This window comes from Oreochromis niloticus, linkage group LG19 (assembly GCF_001858045.2).
Source record: "Oreochromis niloticus isolate F11D_XX linkage group LG19, O_niloticus_UMD_NMBU, whole genome shotgun sequence".
Classification (NCBI taxonomy): domain Eukaryota; kingdom Metazoa; phylum Chordata; class Actinopteri; order Cichliformes; family Cichlidae; genus Oreochromis; species Oreochromis niloticus.
The window spans coordinates 6,167,336-6,187,786 of record NC_031983.2 but is presented as its reverse complement, the minus strand read 5'-3'; the positions used below and the strand labels follow the sequence as shown (position 1 = coordinate 6,187,786).

Here is a 20,451-nt window from a genome sequence, read left to right as displayed (position 1 = left end):
TGATATTGATACATATCAGTGATACGTTTCATGCTCATCGTACATTTCCCAGAACTCTCAATGATTTACATAAGAGTCCTACCTTTTTTGAGTGTGTGCGTGTCTGTTATCTTGTAAGCATATTAAGCAGCTAAAAAAATCTCTTGACGAGAACAGCTGTTGTGCCAGCCATTATGTCATCTGTGGGAGGCTCTCTTCCAAAAACATTGGATAGTGGATTAATTGTAATTTAACCTACTCGCGTTAATGCTCTCACCTGTCAGAATCATGTAACCGTGCTAACGGCTAAAGAACATGGATCCATATTTACTTTTGTTTGGATCTGCTCAGCCTCCTCTCTCACTCCCTCACACCATTAAATAATCTGGAATGCAAACAGCAGATGCTCGATTGAATCAAGGCGAGATGGATGGAGAGTGTTTGCTCAGGTCTGATCAGCACCAGCCGCTCGTCGTCTGCCACCGAGGTCAGACTCAGCTTTTTGTTTTCCTGGAACAAGGAGGAGAAACTGCCTCATCCCGAGTCCGCTTGCCCCAAAATAATCACCTGCGACAGGAGGACAGATGTTCAGTCTTCTGTTATCCTTTTTTTTCTTTTTTCCCCTCGACTCCTGTGGGATTTACCGTATTTCTTTTTTTTTTCTTCAGCGATGCACCTTGTCTGCCAGGATTTGTCCCTTAGCGGTTGCTCACCACCCCCCACTCCTTTCGTGACATGCATTCACGGGACTGATCCACACTGATCCTTTCAGATGAATTTAATGGGTTTTCTGCAACAGGGAGAAAAGCTGAGGGGCTTTTTTCCCCACTTTGTTTGGTAGTGGGGGAAATTGGTTTCCTATGGCTCTGTTTTTAAAACTCTTTCAGTTAATGTTGGTTTTAGGTGCCATCTTGAAGCTTTATAGCTCTCCTATAGAGGCAGCTGTTTGGTGATTAAGGGGATGTAAAACACCCCACCCCACCCCACCCCCCCACAAGTCACCCCCTCCCAGGTTCTGTGGTTAGGTCAGCTCAAGTCATCTGGTAGCAGTTTGCTAGGCGTTGGTAAAGCCTGTCCTGGGCTCTGCGATAATGCGCTGCATTTGGTCTCAGACCCACAGAGGAGTTCAGATAAGTATGCCGTTTATTGCAGTCAGGAGCCTTTCAGAGCCCGTTTCTTTTTTTTAAGTCAAATAAAATATATTTCTAAAAGACTGCTTAACAAAATGGGTTTGTCACATTGCTCTCTACAGAGTGACGGGGGATGTAAACACACATGAAAACAGGGGAAGAAAAACATTACAGTCTCTTAAGATTTGAAGCCAAAGCCTGCGAGTGGAAAGCGGGTCATGGAAACATCAACAGCAGCAGCATAATCTGGAGGCATATATGGAGATGGGAGTATTTCCCTGAGTTTCTTCTGTCTTTAATACTTTATTCTTTATTTTGCGATCATGTGTTTCTGTGCAGCGTGTTTCAGTATTTACAATCGGAGGATTAACCCAGAACACGCATAAATAAATACATCAATAATGGAGAAAAAACTGAAGCATAGCAAATGGAAAGTAAAAAATACAAATTAAAAAATGCAAATAAGGAATAAACTACAGTGAAATCTGATGTAAAGAGACTAAAAAATGAAACTGAAGTAAAATATAAAAACATGAAAATGCACCTAATGTGCTCATTTCTGATTCTTATTAAACTCTGCGTGTGCAGCTTTGAACGATTTGCACTTCAAAATGATGCTCATGCTTTTTTGGCTCCTCCTCCCTTTTAAACAGCTTTCCTCTAATTGGCTGCACACGCAAACAGAAGGTTTTGAAATGAGTCGGATGAATTCGGTGCTCGCAGTCAGTGCTGCTTGTCTGACATGACCACATTAGAGATATGTGCTCGTGCTGACATCATTACAAATGACCGAGTAGAGACGACTGTCTCAAACAGATCGCTCTGAAGGTTAAGATTACTCATACATGCACTGATCTAATTATGTGGAACTTTGGCCATGGTTAGGCTTCAGGTAAACAAACACATTTATCTATGCACAAGCACTTTCTAATACACACACACACACACTCTCCACTGGATGCATTGAGGGCAACTTGAGTTACAGTATCATACCACAGGGTAATTCGGCATGTGGACCGGGGAAGTCGAGGATCGATGACCTTCTGATTAGTAAATGACCCGCTCTACTACCTGAGCCATAGATGGAGGGGAACAAAGCACAATTAGTTCATTAAAAAAGAAGAAGAAAATGAAAGAAAAACAACAATGTGAGGTTACAGTGTAATACAAAGTTGAAAAAAAGGAAAAACTCAGCATAAGGCTTCAGTTGTTGATTAAATCAATAGACAGCCACTCTCTCTGGCAGAAACAGCAACCACTCCCTCTGACAACATGATGGATGACACAAATTATGACACATTATAGCTTTTCCCATTTATAGGATGGTAATGTGATGCATTAGTGATCATTGTGGGGAAATTGCTTTTGTGCTCACAACCCTCCACGGGGAGGTCAGAGGTCAGGATGGTGAAGCTGCCAGTGATACAGTGTCTTTTGCTCGAGGACACTTCAGCCTCTTCACGCACACGTACACTCCACTGAAGTATCTCATTCATCCTAAAGACAATGCTCAAGGACAGAGTAACTCTGGAGCCTGAACGATGAAATGAAAACAGGTTTTTTGAATTGGGTCTTCAGATACAATGAACAATGAAATGATGTTTTTTTTCTATTCATTCCTGTGTATCATGTATCCTGGAGTCATGCCGGGTCAGGTAAACAGTTTACATCAAACTAAAAGCTGCATATAAAGGCTGGATTTTGTTTTCATGTTTAAGAGCATATTAATAACACCTCAGAAGAAAAATAGTCCTATAATTTGTATCAGTGTAGTTTGTTGTTGTGCCTCAACACACAACTTGCTTACACCTGAAGAAAACTTTGAAGAATGATCCAAGTTTTTCAGCTTTGAATGCCTTCTAGCCAACGATAACTGTATAAGAGGTATGGATTCATGATGAACTGGTGCGTTCCACCTTTCTCAAGATTGTGACTTATGAACTTGAAATTTCAGTTGCCTAATTCCAGATTTTGAGTTATGGAACACAATTTGTTTTTCCACTGAAGGAAACAAGCTTCCATAGTTTGCTGCTAATGTTTTCACAGCATTGCTTTAGTTTCTGTGCCGGGCATGGTCTTCTTCCATCACCTGCAGGTAGCGTACTGACTGAGGATCAGAACCTCGGACTTCAAACAAACTGAACTATCCCCAACTGAATGACCTCTAGTGAAAACTGCCTTTGAATAAAATGTGTGAAATGTAATATTTGCATTTCAGATTGAGCAGTCATTTTTAAGTGCGCTTGTGATGTGTCACATTATTGAGTTAATTATTCAGCCATGGTTTTTGATCCACCGCACAGCACTGCTGCTGATCATATTTGACACCTGCGCCTAGTATTTATCAATGACTGAAGTTTGCAAGCAGCAGCTATGCTTACACCAAACCAGTAACAACAGTCGGCTGCAACAGTGCTGGATCTGAGCTGCTCCAGTTGGCTAATGGCTGCAGCCAGAATGGCAAATCTCTTCCTTGGAAAGCCGACATGCTCCATGAATGAAAGCCCATCTCCAGTTTCATGTTTTGGCTTTGATCTCCTTGAAGGAGGGCTTCACCGGCACAAGCCCCGTCTTTGTGTGTTTAAGAATGGATGCCTTCTTTCTAAAGTGTCCGACCTGTTTGAATTTTTAAAAATGCATTCCCGTGCTATCAATGAATCATTGATGCGGAATCGCTGGTTTGAATCATTCATCCCACACTTTGCTTCTTTCTTTTATTTTCCTGAATGGATGCTGGCTCCGTCCATTTATGCAGAAATTGCTGAACTCTGCACTTTGTTGCCTTGAATGCACAATAATGTTTTCAACCCCCGCGGTTTTCCGGTTTTCTGTAGCTCTATCCATAAGCCATTAGCAACGAGAAAATGCCCCGAGGGCTGGCGAGTAGCAAAATGGTGATAATCTCCCATTCTCTCATAGCATGTTAGTCGTGGCAGTGGAATGAAAAAAATGGCAAAGACAAAAAAACAATCTCAGCCAGCGGCCGTTGAGCGCAGAATGGTCTCTTTCAGCTCGGCGGTCGAGGAGCAAACCGTTGCCTCGGCCCGTGAAAAGGTTGTTGTGCTGGTTATTGAAAAAGGAGAGGGGCCTGGTGTCAGGAAGACCTATGAAAGTGCAGGAGACGGCCTGCTGACAGTGCAGTCATTGTGCCCTGTTTGGAGGCCACGCTGAGGGGCTACACTGAGGCATTGTGCTACCGTGGCCTCCCCTCCCTCTCCTGGTTCCTCCTACATGTTCCTGGCTGCTCTCAGAGCTCCGCTGAAGGGTCTGCTCTCAGATTTAGGTCCTTGCTCTGTGTCGTCCTGGAGTTTTTCTCATTTCCTTCTGTCGTTATGTTATTTTCATCATTTGTGGCTTTTTGCAGGTCTGTCTAGCTGCTCTGATATCCACCGGCATGCATGAACTGCATCATAGATACTGATACTGAGCTAATATTTAGCATATTATTTGTAGTTTGGTCATAAATTCTTTCTTTTGCTATATTTTGTTTCATTTTGACAGCCTCTATTGTGTTATATTGTGTTTTATTGAACCCAAAGACCAAACTAAAGATTAAAGACTCATCTCTAGGGTCCCCAAATGAGACAAAATGTGGTGCAAATGAGCGCTGGCATCCTGCCCTGAGCACATGACACTTTCTCTGTCACTGGTGACAGGCTCACTAAAGATTCTTGTGCATTCTTTGCTTACTATTAGGAATTATAATTAAAATGCTGTTTGGGCATCCATCCATGCATCTGTAAACAGCATTTTAATGTGATTAAGCTCTTTTGAAAATTAACAATTAGACAAAACAGATCATCATGAGAGTTTGAAGAGCTCTGCTGCCTCATTGGGAACTGCGATGACTAGTGGCACTTCAGCCAGTTTAATCCAATGTGATTTATTTATTTAGCACCACTTCATACAGCAGGTCTCTTAAGGTAATTATATTCTGTAAAGAGCCTCTCTGCGAGCTCATGGTGACAGTGTGAAGAAAGAACACCCTTTTTAACAGGAAGTGCCCTCTCCCTGGGACCAGGCTCAGGGATGCTAATTATTTGTGACGTTAATCCAGGTCATCGGGTTTCTGCAGAGTTTGCAGTGCTCAAGTTAGAGTTTGGAGTGCTGAATAATGCCGATTGGTTAAATATGCTCGTGTCTTATGTACCCAACATGCCTACAATCAGGACGTTAATCAGTCTTAAATGTCGCTGAGATGAAATAAAATTTGTGTATGCTGATGAAAGTATTTTATCTCTGTAAGTTTCAGTACTCTTCAGCTTGTCTCTAGCTTAAAGTTTCACTGATTCTGTCTCCCAAAAAGGACCCATTTTCTTCACCATGTTGCCGTCATCACATCTACTCTAAGAAAAGGCTTTTACTAGCTGCCTCTCACTCTCTTTCCTCCCTCTTTTTCCATTTCTACCTTCCTTCTTGTTTCCCTCCTTCACCTGCTCCTTTCAGCGTCTCCTTATTGCTCTCTGGTTCTTTCCCATCCATTTCCTCTTACTTTCTTCCCCATTTCATTCTGCCTCTCCAACTTTGTCTACTTCATCCCACTTTTTATCCATTTTTCTCTCCTCTCTCGACCTGCTTCTCCCTCGTCCTCCTGCACTCTGTTCTCTCACCTACTTTTTGAATTGTCTCGCAGTTAAAAGCCCTCAGCAGCACCTAAAGGCCTGTCGATTCACTCTACACCATCAGGTCTCCTCTAGCTTTGGGCTCTCACAACTCGCTAACGAGTTCTTTGTCTTTCTTTCAGCTCTTTTTTTGTTTTTATCCTTTCATCTCCGCTCTTCATCAGAAGTGTTTGCACTTTAAAAAATGTGTAAATTTGCCTCACTGCACTCAGACAAGCTGGATGGCGCGACATGAAAATGAGACGTGGAAGTGGGGCAATGACAGAGCGAGTCTGATGAGGCCACTTTGAGTAAACAGAAAGTTGTAGATTTGAGGCTCTGTTGACATCTTACTCGATTTATTTAGTTTATTTATTTTTAGAGGTCAAATGAACTGATGCTCCTTTTCTGACATGCTTGTATTATTATCTGTTGGTGCTCAGTCTGACAGACTTTGTTTTCCTCTAAACTACTTATTCTAAATTTTAGAGGCCTGAAGAATTCTGGTTCAGTATTTCAAAGGACACATACACCAATCAAGCATAACTTTATGACCACCTGCTTCATATTGTGTTGGTCCCCATTTTTCTGCCAAAATAGCTCTGACACATTGAGGCATGGAGTCCACTGGTCCCCTGAAGGTGTGCTGTGGTATCTGATGCCAAGATATTAACAACAGATCCTTTTAAGTCCTGTAAGTTGAGATTGGACCGTTTGTTCAGCACATCCCACAATTGCATAATTGGATTGAGATCTGGGGAATTTTGGACAGCAAATAAACACCTCAAACCTGTTGTTGTGCTCCATAAACCGTTCCTGAATCATTTTTGCTTTGTGGCCCGACGCATTATCCTGCTCAAAGAGACCACGGCCATCAGGGAATACTGTTTCCATCAAAGGTCTGCAACAATGCTTAAATAAGGTGGGACGTGTCAAAGTATCATCCACATGGATGGCGGGACTCAAGCTTTCCCAGCAGAACATTGCCCAAAGCATCACATGCCGGCTTGCCTTCCTGTAGTGCATCCTGGTCCCAGGTGTTCCCCGGGTGATTGACGCGCACACATGTGGTCATCAACATGATCTAAATTAAAAAACATGATTCATCAGACCAGGTCACTTTCTGGCGCTTTCAGCTGTGGACAGGGGTCATCAAGGACACCCTGGCTGGTCTGGGGTTATGTAGCACCAAAATGCGATGACAACTTTCTGTCAGAACCAAGATTAAATCCTTTGGCAATTTGAGCTACAGTTGCTCATCTGTTGGATTGAACCGCACTGGCAGCCTTCACCCACCACGTGCATTAGTGAGCCTTGACCAGTCATGACCCAGTTGCTGGTTCATCACTGTGCCTTCCTTGGACCACTTTTGATCATGCTGACCACTGCAGACCGGGAACACCCACAAGAGATGCAGTTTGGGTCTGATCCAGTCGTCTAGCCATCACACCGTACTCGTGCCCATTTTTTCCTGCTTCTAACACATCAACTTTGAGGACAAAATGTTCACATGCTCCCTGACACACTAACAGGTGCCATGTTGAAGAGATAATCAGTGTTATTCGCTTTACCTGTCAGTGCTCATAATGTTATGACTGATCGGTTTATATTGTAATGTGTCGGGGGTCCATTACACCTCGGCGCATTTACACCTAACATACAGAAAAGGTGCAGCTCAAGACAGTCTTTGTTTTTCTTCCTCCCATAAAATCATAATCATTGGAAAGGTTTGACCGCAGCACTTTTGACTCGCCTTCTTTAATCATCCCTCTCGCCTCTGCTGGAGTGACTTAATCTGTAGGACAGCTTATATTTTAGACCTCGAGAAGCAGAAATTTGAGCAGCTTTTTCTGGCAGAGCAGCTTTGTGAACTCAAGATATCAGAGATTTACATTAGTCTGAAGTATCCTGTGCCGGTTTTATTTTACTCAAACGATTGCCTACAAACTAATTCAGATGCTCACATGACCACCACAGACTTCTTGTCTTTGCGGTGTCGGGCCTGATTTCTTTTTTTTTTTCTCTCTTGGCTTCTTGCCTGCTGTTATCTTGTCTTTGTCTTTGCGTCACCCCATTTCCCCCCCTTACTCCTCCCTCTTCACTCCCACCCACTTGTTTTCTCTTGCTTTGTGTTCCTACTAACTCAGCCCTTCAGGGACAGCAGGCCCCTGCTGTACTCAGTGTACTGGACAGTCTTTAGGTTTAAATGTACCATGCACTCTTTCACTTCTCCTTCTTTCTCTTCCCTCCCTCTCCCTCCTTCTGTCTCTTCGCCCTCCACCTCTTTCAGCCAGCTGCCAAACAGACCCTCCCTGTTCCCTCCATCCCGACTGGAGGATGGAAAAGCAGTCTTCCAGAAATAGCCAAGATAATTGCCCTCCAGTGATATTTTTTTCCCTCTTCTGTCGCTCTTTACACTTCTTTGCTCCTTCATCTGTTCTTTCCCCATTCAAAGTTTTTTTTTCCCTCTCTTCTCTTTTTAGAGAGCTTGTCTGATTCCAAAGCTTTTTTTGGGAAAAGGAAAAGAAAGAGAAAATAAATTCCTCACTGCGTTTTTTTTCCCTCACACAGAGGGCAGCCAGGACAACCATTTTGGTCTGTGTTGGTTTTCCAGAAATGTAAATCTGACCCACAGACTTAGCCAGTGCTTGAGGAAAAACTAGAAATCTCAGCAGGTTTCTGGCCAGATGTTGCCGCTGCCACCGCTTCTGCAAAGCTATGCGAGAGGGACAGAAACGGGAAGGAAATGCTTTCCAATTTTGGTTTTGAGACTTGTTGGAGCAGGTGTCGTGAGAAAATCTAGAGTACATTTAAAGAACTGAACAGAAACAGGAAACGCTGACAAAGGAGGAGCAGCTCCAGTTAAATCTTCTCCCGCAGAGAAGAGGAAAAGAGCGGGGTGAACTTTACCATTTGTAAAGTTTCCATAGTTTCCTGCAGAGCACACTCGATCGAAGAGGATGTTTTCCTACTTAAGTGACCAGCTGCGTTAGGGGAGGGTGTATAATTTGTCTGTGGTTTGCAGCACCTCCCTGGAAGCATTTGATCTCCCTGCTCTCCCCCCTGCAAACTGTAACCAATTACTATTGGGTGCTGGTGGAGGTTTGCAGACCCCCGTCCGCCCAACATCCCCCACTACTACCACATGTACATACAGGGACTCTCCAGCAGCCATGTCATGTGGGTGGCACACACTGCTGATGAGATTAAAAGGTTGTTTACGCAAAATTTGAGGCTTTTCCGACATTAAGGGCGTCTATCAGTTGGTAGATTTATAGTCTTGTTCTTTCAGAGCCTTTTAAGTTTTCCACATTTGGTGTGCTTCAGACTCATCTTTGAATCGATTTGACTTTTTCCTCATTGATCTGCACACATTACTTTTCAGTGACAAAGAAAAAGCATGTTGTTGACTTCAAGAATAGGGGAATATACCGTTGGGCGAAGCAGTAGACCCTGTTTAAATAATTAAACTCAGGGCATCTTTGTTATATCAGTGGTCCTTGAGCTACTTCTGCTTCTTGATTAGAGTGCACCTGTTCTCTAATTAAATTCAGTGGATGTAATTAGGAAAGGCACATACCTGCCTCCATGAGGTCTCACAGCTATATGTCAGTGAAAAGCCCATGAAGAGGAGAGCTATAAGACATGACTGCATCAAGGTGAGATCTGGGGATAAAAGAACGTCTCCACAGTGTTGAAAGTCTCTAACAGCAGCCAGCGTAATCTTAAAACGGAGCAACCAACAGTTTTTCTAGATCTGGTTTCCCTGGTTGTCAGACTAGTAACCATAAACCCAATGATCACTGTAAATTAGATCCAGTGTTGCTTTCTGGAGTTGAGAACTTTAAAGAAGGACAGCCATGGTTGGAGCACTCCACCAATCACACAGTTATGAAAGAGTGGTGAAGAACAGGGTTTTCCCTGTTTAAAAGGCGTATGGCTGCTTGCTGAGAGTTAACCAAAAGGCATCCAAAAGGCTTTCTGACCACAGGATGCAAGAATTTTTTGGTCTGAGGAGACAAAAATCGAACTGTCTGCCCGCTATTTCCAAAAGCGTGTACAGAGGAAACTAGGCACTGAGAATCACCTCATTAATACCATCCCTGCAGTCAAACACGGTGGTGGTAGAATCATGCTGTGCAGATGTTATTCTGACTGTAACATGAAGACTAGTCAGCATAGAGGGACAGGTGGATGAAGAAAATGTAGAGCAGTTCTAGGTGAAAACCTGAAGCACACAACTAAACAAAAGAGTGGTTTCAGGACCTGAAGGCTTTCTAGCACCTTTAAAGAGACCTGCACCAATGTTTCCTCATCTAACCAGTGGAGTTTAAATTATTCTGAAGACTGAGCGAGCTGTCAGAAGACAAGTGTGTCGGACTTTGAGGTCATTCCCAAGAAAACATGCTGCTGGTGCTTCTGTTGACGGTGCGTTGTAGACCTGATTTCTTACTCTTTTTTTTTCTTTTAGTTACAAAAATCTCAAAAGTTCAATTTGAATCTAAAACAGAAGGGGAGGGATTATATGAACAAAGACAACCAGCTATCCTTTTAAGATACAGATATTGATGCCCGGTTTTGTATTGTTACATAAAATTACTGTTGAGGCTGCTAGTAGTTAGCAACCCCTATCTAATTATAATCAAACTATAGCTTAAAACGCTTGTGTCTTGGCTTTAAACAGTTTCGTTTCGTGCAGCCTAAGAGGCAGATACTCAGTAACTGATGGAGACCAAAAGTTGAGCTTAAAGAAAAATAATATTGGATTTGAATTTTACAGGTCTGCACACAGATAACTCCAAAATAAGGACCATGTTGCTTCCCATCTGGCGCATGTGAAATAAGCAGATTTCACCACTTTTCAACCATTCTGTTCTGTAGTTCTGTAGTTCTCTGTAGTTCTGTAGTTCTCTCTTTCCAGCGATGAAAAAAACTACTATATTTATTGCTAATAGGCTAATAGAAATACCAAGTAATAGAACGATCAGGGATTACACATATAAATATCAATATGATGCAAATGTGTTATGTTCAGTCAGAAGAAAAAACAGAACGGTTTATTTGTGAAGCTTAAAAGTTAAAAGATGAGCTGTATATTTTTTAGTTGATTGTGCACTAATTGCTTTAGCTCAGCTTCTAAGAAAATGTCACTCCAGCCAAATGGGACGTTCATATCTGTGCAGTTGTCGTGCATAATGTTATGGCTCGATGAGATAAAAGTGTAAACTGATCATGAGCCCTCTATTACTCATTGTAGTTTGCCTCATAATCAGGCTGGTGATGCCATGACTATTCCACACATGAAAGTACATCCCAGGGGCTAACAGGCCTGTGGAAAGGGTTTACTGCTGGCTGCATGATAAATTAAGCTCATTCCACATACATTTACGCTGAGGTCTTTAGCTTCCACACTCATGCAGAGAGATGTTAAGATATTTAATCCCTTGCACCCCCCCACCCTGCTCAGACGAACCCATTTCTCAATGAAGCACGAAGAAATGAGAGCATCCCTTTGATTTTGGACATCCGGCTCTACTCACAGCGGCGACAGCAGCTTTCCCTGCACAGCCTCTTCCATCCAAACAGCTTTCAACGGCCAAACCTTTGTTCTCCAGCACGGCTCGCACTGTAACTAATGGGACAGCCAGGGCTGGAATTTTGAGGGGAACTCTAAAACTGGGCCATTTGGAAAACATCCCAGTTTTTATCCACAGCTTAGCCACAGAATAAAGAAAAAACAGCCCAGCCAGCAACCGAAAATGTTGACACTATAAGAGTTGATGCTATTGTGGTAGTTCATGGCCTCGCGGGGCCACAGCACAGCTTAGCAACTGAAGCCTTCTCCCCCTCGGCGCAGGGCGAAGGGACACTTTAACACTGAAGTACTTTTTCTTTTGTCCCTCTTTATCTTCACTTGCAAGTTGGTCCTCGCTCTCTTAAAACCCAATGTGATATATTATTTTCCGTTTAATATTTTATTCCTTTTACTTGCTAAGTTTTATTGACACCTTCCCCTCCAGCTATTGCCAGTTGTCAGCCAGTGGCTAAACGGCCTCCCTCAATCGCCTTTTCAGTTCAAGCTTAGTCTCATTGGCAGTAAGCTGATTAGAAACGAGCCGCTAAGCCCGGCAGAGAGTGATAGCCTAACAGAGTCGCTGCAGAGTGGATGAGCGAGGGAGGGGAGGAGGGTGAGACAAGAGGGAGAAAGCTAGTCAAGGGATAGAAAGTGAGACAGACAGAGGAGGGCGAGATTAATATATGGAACATAGGGGTTTGTGCCGTGCTGTATTTTGAATGTCTGTATGAAACTACAGAATACATTTGTCAAAAAGAGACAAAGGGTGAAGGAGAAGCAGTTAGTTTGACCTTGTATAGAAGAGCCAGCATTGATCTGAGCATTTGAGCATCTCTGAACACGAAACATGTGAAGTCTTTACCCTTTAGAACAACTCAATTCTTCATAGCATTGAGTTACGTTAGAGAATTACGGTGCAATGGTATCTAACTGATGCTCAGTTGGTAAGTGTGACAAAAAATATCACACACACACACACACCATTGACCACCAGCAGCCTCAACTGTTGATACAAGGCAGGATGGATTCATGCTTTCATGTTGTTTACACTCGTCTGACCGGGAAACGTTTTCCTGTTACACAGCTTTGGTCCCGTGCTAATTATAGACTCGGTTTCCAGTTTCCTGTTTTTAGCTACAGGAATGGTCACTGCAAGGGTGTACCTAATGAAGTGTCCTGACAGGATATATGATCCCAGTGAAGCAGCAGAAGTTGATAAATGGATAAATAGACTGACGGACTCAAAAAATAATACGATTTTCACACCTGAAAAGTGAAAGTGGATGTACTGATTACCAGAGCCGTTCTAGACGTTTAAGTGAAGTGGTGTCAGAGGCAAAGCAGCAGTTAAGACCTTGACCGATTAAGGTTGAAGTAGGTAGAAAGAAACAAGCAGTGTTGCCGGTTTGCAGTTTACAAAGACAAACAGAAGAGCTGTGACCTCTTATTTGAAAAGAGCACAGAGAGATGAAACTGACCTTTTCAAGAGCTTGCAGGAAAAATACAAATTGAAATACCCCCAAACTGCTTGTTGATGATGTAGCTTGACCTCCTCCTTCTTAGTTTACATCATGATGTAGTAATGTGTTATGCTTCTGCTTAATGACAATGCATTTAGGTGCTTTAAAGAAGCATTAAAGCAAAGCCTAGAACAAAATGGAGCATGGAGTGAGTCAGTTAAGTGTCCGTTTGGTGCATCCTGGTGCACTTTCCATATGAATTTATTGTGTTTTTAGTGTTAATGAATGTTAACTTAGCACTCTTCACTTCTATTGGTGTAGATTTGGAGAAACAATCGGTCACATAATGGAGAATATATCATATTGCAGAAGATGCAAGCTTCTCTGCAGCTTTAAGAAAAAAATATATCATAAATTATGTTAGATGTTTTCAGTCTAAAGCTGGAAAGGGAACTGGACTGGATGGGCATGCATATTGATCTGTAGACATCTGTCCCTTAAATGACAATGTGAAAACAGTGCACTGGTGCTTCAGAGGCAGGAAACTATCTTAATCTGCAGCTTGTCGAGCATTACAGTGAGTTTCAGCTCATTATTTCGTTGTTCGGCAGCAACGAGCAGCTGTTTTTAGTTGAAAACCTCTTTAAAAAAAAAAAAGCCTCGTGGCTAAAGCAAGCTCAGCAAGATGCAGCAGACACATGCAGGTAGAGGCAAGCTGGTGAGCACAGTGGAGCTCTAGCAGGCCCATATTTCCCTTTGCAGGTTGGTAGCACAGCTAACAGAAGCATGAATACCTGATACAAAAAAGTATCCATGTGTAATATTGCTACTCTGTGAGCGGTTAATGTGTGAAAAAACTGCTTATGTTCAGATGATAACATCACACCAGCTTCACGGGTCATACAGCAGTGGTCTGGTGTGACTATGTTGATGGTGGCATGTTTTAGGTCCGTGGGTTTGAAGATGCTTTAAAGAGGAGAAGAGCCGAGTAGGAAGCATGAGATGAGGCGGTTATTTCTTGCTCTTTATATTGTTGCAGTGGGATAATTTAGGGGTTAAAGGGACAAGCTGCAGCAGTATAACAATAATTATGTGAAACTAGATTTACCTGTTTTTATTATGATGAGTTATTAGGAAGAAAAAAGAGGTGGTGAGGAGGCAGGGAGGATTTACAGACTCACTTGAAGAGCAGATTAGAACAAATACAGGAGGAGGAGGAGTAGATGTGATTCAGCACAAGAAGAGGATGTTCAGTACACGAGGTTCCTTTTGAAGAAATGAGCTTCTCGCCTACAGTGGAAGATTTTTGCTTTTTTCCAGAGACAGATGGCACACTGAAAACTCGTCTCGCTGTAATCGAGTCAATTTGTTTTTGAGAAAATGAACTTGCACTTTTTTTCCTGGGTTCCACTGTTAGCCTTGTAATTATTACAAAAATATTTATAGTTTGTTTAAATGAACAATTCATTCCCTTATTAGGCACCCTGTGGAGTTTCAAACAGCTTGCAGCTTGTGGATAAATCAGGACAAAGCCCAGAATGTGTCATGTGAAGTCTCTGAACATATGTTACAAAGTCACCCTACAAACAGGCTATAGGCATATCCTATTAAAATGACAGTTATTGTAATCATTTATTGGAATGGATGGAGATGACAATGCCATACAGGAATTGTCCTGTATGGCATTAGCATCTCCATCCATGCCATCATCCACTCCTGAACTCTACATAAAGCTGGAGGCATCAGTTAGGTTTTTGCAGCATTGTTCTTTAAAGGTGTCCTACATTACTTGTTACTTAAAAAACTGCAGAGTATCACTTACTTCCTATAGAAATGTTTAAATATTTTTTCACATAATTACCTGTAAACATTAGAAAACTTTAAATTACAGTTCCATACAAGTTGGACAGCCAGCTAAAATAAACAGTTCTAGCCACAGTCTCCTGTAGACACAGGTACAAGTCTGACTGCTCATCTCTGCTTCTGTTTCCTGTTGAAAAATCAATCCTGGCTGCTTGACTGGGGTCAGCATGCGCTCTACTCTCATTTTATTCTGAGCCTGTGCTTGTTGTTGCTTGAGGGTTAGGATGTTGTGTTTGTACAGTAGTGCACACGATGCCACTGTCTTCCGAGAGGCAAAGCTCGGCTTAGATTGCTTCATGCAACAGGACAAAGATCCCAAGCACATCAACAAATGTACAACAGAATGGCTGAAAAGAAAAAGAATCAAGGTGCTGCAGTGTCCAGACCTCAACCTGAATGAAATGGGGCCTTAAGAGAGCTGTGCATGAACAAATATCCAGAAACCTCCATAAGCTGAAGCAGTGATGTGGCAGACTAATAAAGTTCTACAGAAAACAATTATTTAAGTTACTGCAGGTAAAGGGGGATTCTACACACTGTTCAATCATCTACTTAGTTTTTCACAGAGTTCAGAGATCTGTGGAAACTTTTTCAAATGACTATTGGTATTGTATGTGAGAACAGTGGATAGTTAATTCATCTTGTTTTGTCTTGTTATTGTGACTGTGATCACACATGTTGTCAAGAGATTTATTCTAAAAGACACTTCTTCAGCTGAGAGTCTGATAGTAGAAACACACACACTGCAGTTTTTTACTTGCAAGCAAGGACAGCCACAGAGCACTCGCACGAGAGTGAGGGCTCAGGGATTCGCGCTCTGCCACTGCCCTGGTCTTTATTTATACAAAGGTAATACAATAGTGAATACCTCTGTTCGTAGACAGAGGAATGTTAGTGTGTATGTATGTACGTATGCAGGTGTGTGTGTGTGTGTGTGTGTGTGATATTCTGAAGGACGCGGCCCCTCTTCTTGTTAGGGAGCAAAGATAAAAGTGTCCAGCTCTCCTCTTCCTAGTAGGGAGTGAAACTACTTGTTCAGCTCTTATTATCGCTGTGGGAAGAAATTTATAAAACAGAACAAGTCTTGTAGTGAACAACAGTCTAAGGCTACGTCCACACGTACACGGGTATTTTTGAAAACGGAGATTTTCCGTTTTCGTTTTAAAAAATAATCCCGTCCACACGTAAACACAGAAATGAAGGAAAACGCTGCTAGGAACATGCCAAAGCAACAGGTGGCGATATATTCCTAACCGTGTAGAAATGTTGGCCAATCAGAAGTCTAGAAGCCTCGGTGGGAAATAGTAAACAAAGATGGGGCATAGAAGCAGAACAGAGTCGTATGTGTGGAGGGACAGTAACTGTGTGTGTATATGTAAGCATTTAAACACTGCAGAGAGTACAATTAACAGTAACAGTATTGTAGAAATTCATTTCACCGAAACAAAACGTGGCGCACAGTGTGACGTCATAAAAGGCGCACACCTTTGACGCTGCGTTTTCTCCGTTTTTCTCGTCCACGCGTAAATGCAAAAACAGAGTTTTTGAAAATATCCACCCTGGCAGGCGTTTTTAGAAATCTACGTTTTCAGTGACCGAAAACGCCGTTTACGTGTGGACGAAAGGTGCAAACGCATAGAAAAATCTGCGTTTTCAAAAATACCCGGGTACGTGTGGACGTAGCATAAGTCATCAAAAGGTCAACATGCAGTATTCTATCATATGTAGACTTACATCATTAAAAGCTTATACTGACTACTAAGTACAATTTTTCCATTGACACATGTCATTCTGATTCTCTGGTCACCCGTCTGGGCCAAGAACTCTGGAAATCAGCCAGTTGCAGGCTCTAAAGTGGATACAAATGTATCCAAGTCACTGAAATTTTTGCTACATTCATATGTTGATCATCATGGCAGTTGAACAAATAAAATAAAACACAGCATTTCAAGTGCAATTCAACCAAAACTTGTGATCAAGCATTATTACGCAGATATTTACAGATTAGCAAGCAGTGAGTTTGAGTACTTTATGAATCTAGTTTCAGCAGTGACAGGTGCTTCATAATCAAAATGTTATAAGTGCCAAACTGTGGCGACTTTGTCCTTTAAATATCTTTGTAATTTTCAGCTTAATGTGAACTCATTTTAAGGAAATTTTAAGAGCTACTCTCAGGAAATTAGCTGAAAACTGTGAGCGTTATAATTCAAATTTTACCAGATATTACTACACTACTGCAGAGTGTTTTAATGGAGTCCTCGATTGATCTTTGGACAGTGGCTAGTGTAAAGATGGACAGGAAATGCTGAGAGGAGCATCAGTGGCTGCAGTTATAAGCTGTGTATTGTGTTTTGGGGATATGGATGGTCGTTCATGAGAGCGTTGCATATGGCCTCGCTGTGATCCTCGGGGGGCAGAGTGAGTTATAAGTGCACGCTGTCTGTCATGGTAAAGCCTGACTAGGTGTCAGGAGCCACTCCCCGCTGCTGTAAAGGGTTGCCATGGCAAAGGAGAGCCGAAAAGTCTGTCACCGCACGCAGCCACCAACTCTTATTGATGGCCGTTTGACCTCTGACCCCTACAAGCGAGTGCAGTGAGCTCAGATTAATAGCTGCTGTCACACAGAAACCTCATACCTCCAAAATGTAAATAGCTCCTCTGGGAACACATGTGATTAAAATTTATACGCTGTCATCACCAAAGTATTTTTCCTGTTTTTGAGGTGTCAGGAAAGTTTAACAGCAATTTTTTCTTTTATTACATTTATTCATCATTTAGCTTTTCTCCCCACATTTACTCATTCTGGCATAAAGAACATTTTCCAGAGAATTAAACTGCCAAACCTAAAAAAACAAAAACCATGATACAGTATTGACTTTAATTTCATTAAACATTTACAATGACAATAAAGGGCTATTCTATTCTATTCTATTTTTTTTTTTAAAATTAGACATTTAAACAGTGTCATCCTCGCTGCCGTTGTGATTTTATAGCTTAGTTAGGTAATCAATAAGCTAATAGAGAAAAGTAGTGAAGGTTATCATTAGCTGTGACCCTGAAATAGCAGCATGGTTTCCAAGTACTTCACACATTCTGGTTAATAAACTGCAATTGAACATCACACAATTGCAGCATTGATTAGTCCAATCAAAACTCTGCCACCGGTAGAATTTAGAATATCTTGTGCTCCACACTAGGCAGCACACAGATTTGCACACTGCCTGAAGTGCCACATAATGTAACCCAATAAAGCTCAAAGTTGAAAATTAAATCATGAAGTTAGCTGATGTTTGATATTGACGTACTTAATTGATGTGAAATTTAGCGGAAATATTTACAAAGCGTGGCAAAATCCTGAAACGTTCTCGTCTGCTGAAAAATTGCATCTACCAAGATCTCTTCTTCTCTTTTTCACCTCCTCTGACAGTCAGTCTTTCATTATTTAAAATTTTACAAACTAATTAATCACATAAGCAGAAAGCAAACACCAAATTCTCACATTTAAAATGATGGAACTTTGCTTGAAAGTGGCTTCAAGCCCATGTTACTAATCATTTTGTCTTGACCTCTACTTAAGTCCTTTTTTTAACCTATAGCTAAAGCTGCCTGTTCAGTATAAAGTATAACATTTTATCTGTAATGTAGTTCAGCAACTTGACAAGAACTTCAGTTGCAATCCAACATTTTTGTCTTTACAGTCACTGCTGTGAAAAGTCTCAGGTGCCCTGTGATCAAGGTAAAGAGGTAACCTGAGCGATAGCAAATAAGAGAAGGCCAACTGCTATTGGAGGAAATCATTTACACCTTTGTCATGTTAACAAAAGGTTATTCCTAAGAAACAGGACTGAAGCGCTTGACTTTAGTGGAAGGACCAAACAAGATGATCTAAACACACCTGCGATCATGTCTGAGAGCACCAGGTGGAACCCAAACTGAAAATCCATGAATAAAAGACAGCAGGCGTGCAAAGTAGAGAAAACGAAGGTCTGAAATAGAAAAGGAAGCAAAGTCTCGAGCATGTCCTTGAATACTGAGATGATATGATTTCCTGCTGACGGTGGGAAGCTGGTTCCACAGGGAGGGATTATAACTTTTAAATGCTCACTTCCTTCAGATAAAGTTGAGGCATTTCTGCATACTAATTCAGAAAAGTTTTTCCGAACGAAATGTCAGTAAATCCCCCGTCTGTGCAGGATGCAGCAGTCGATTCCATGGACAACTTTGCTGTTTTCTTTCAATTATTTCTCCAAAATTATGAGAAAAGGTTAAACACAGACTAACTGGTGGAGAAAGGACTCAAACACTTTATTTGAACTTCATTAATGAAAATAAATATTTATGAATGGGTGAAATATTTATTGTCTATGATATTGGGAGGAGGAGGTGATTTCAGACGAGGCCTAACATTTGCTTATTAGTTAACGAACATGGACACATCGCTGTCAAAAGACAAAGACTAAAATAAGTATCTCGTAAAAATGACCACAGCACTGGTTATGTGGATGCGGCTGCTCTGAAAACAGCAGCTTGTTTGACTTTAGCTTTCCCAAAGGGTCACTTTGTTTCCATGCCTCCCAAAAAGGTGTTTACCACTCTTTCTTTTTAGCAGCTTCACTTAACAGATGCCTGTGGGAAGAGCCACACTACTGTTACCACTGTTGCTATGCCATCCCACCACCGAGAACCAGTTTGATTGGGGGAAGTGATAATTGACGATCCCCTCACCTTCTTGTTGGACACGAGTGATGCTGGAGATTAAGGAGTCTGAACTGAGTTGAAGATTTTATCTGTTTGGTTGTGGTCTTGCTGTGAGATTTATGATTTGCACTCAGAGGTCCGACACTAGGACCAGTCTGTGAATTACCCTGAAAGACAATGCAGTGTACAGTCTGACCATGTCGAGCTCTGGGTAGTGACTGAAAGAATGAGTCTGCAGATACAAGTGATTGAAGTTAATTTACTCTGCATGGGTGGATAGATTAAAGACAGGATGAGGAGCACAGATTAGAATCACAGAGCTATCTTAAGTTCTTTGGGCATTTCTTCAGATACCCCAGGAGAACCTGAGGTAGAGCCCAGAACAGCTTACATTGAGACCACTGCTTCCTGACTTAGTATTAGTAGAAGAAAAATGGTAAGATTGCCCTACATGGTTGGTGGTATTTGTGTGTTCAACATTAAGTGCCCCCTCAACTCGGATTTTCTACTGTTAAAGTAGCAGCATGCTACCAACCCCAAATTGACGGCAGTAAACATAAACAGTAGTGAAACTGTAAATCTCAATCTGTGTATTTGTGACTTTCTTGTTACATGCAGTGTTGACCAGGCTCTATCCATGAATGAACGGTGTTCTTAAGCACAAAAAACAAGTTAATTTGCTGTATTGACCCCTTGCAAATATGAGAGTAGCTAGTGATACATGATTGGCTCTGTCTCGAGAATCAAAATAATCCAACACAACTGCATCACCAGCCGGACAAAGCAGGCACCACTGTGTCCTCCAAATTACCATATTTGAATATTAAATTTGTATATCTAACAGTCAGAATCCCGATGATGTCACTGAAACCTGGGAAGCTGTCATAATCCCATTTGAGAAGCTTGTACCTTTACAGTTTTTCTATCGATCAGCTGACCTATTGATAGACTTAATCGTTTCAGATCGTGTACTTTCTGGGCGTGCGGGGAATTGATGAAACTGACACGTATAAATGATGGGCCCAACAAGACATTTTTGCCCCGGGGATACCTCAGGCAGTTAAGCTGGCCAAAGGTGGGTCGATGGGGTCAAGGCTAGTCAAGCTGTTCTCCACAGATCTGTGAAGGCCAATTCTTTATAGAGG

The 20,451-nt window shown here is 41.8% G+C and overlaps 1 protein-coding gene across 1 annotated transcript in view; it reads left to right on the top strand.

Annotated features, from left to right (window-relative positions):
• Positions 1-20,451, top strand: part of LOC100698875 (transcription factor IIIB 90 kDa subunit) — a 122,029-nt gene that overhangs the window by 78,353 nt on the left and 23,225 nt on the right. The window lies entirely within an intron of this gene.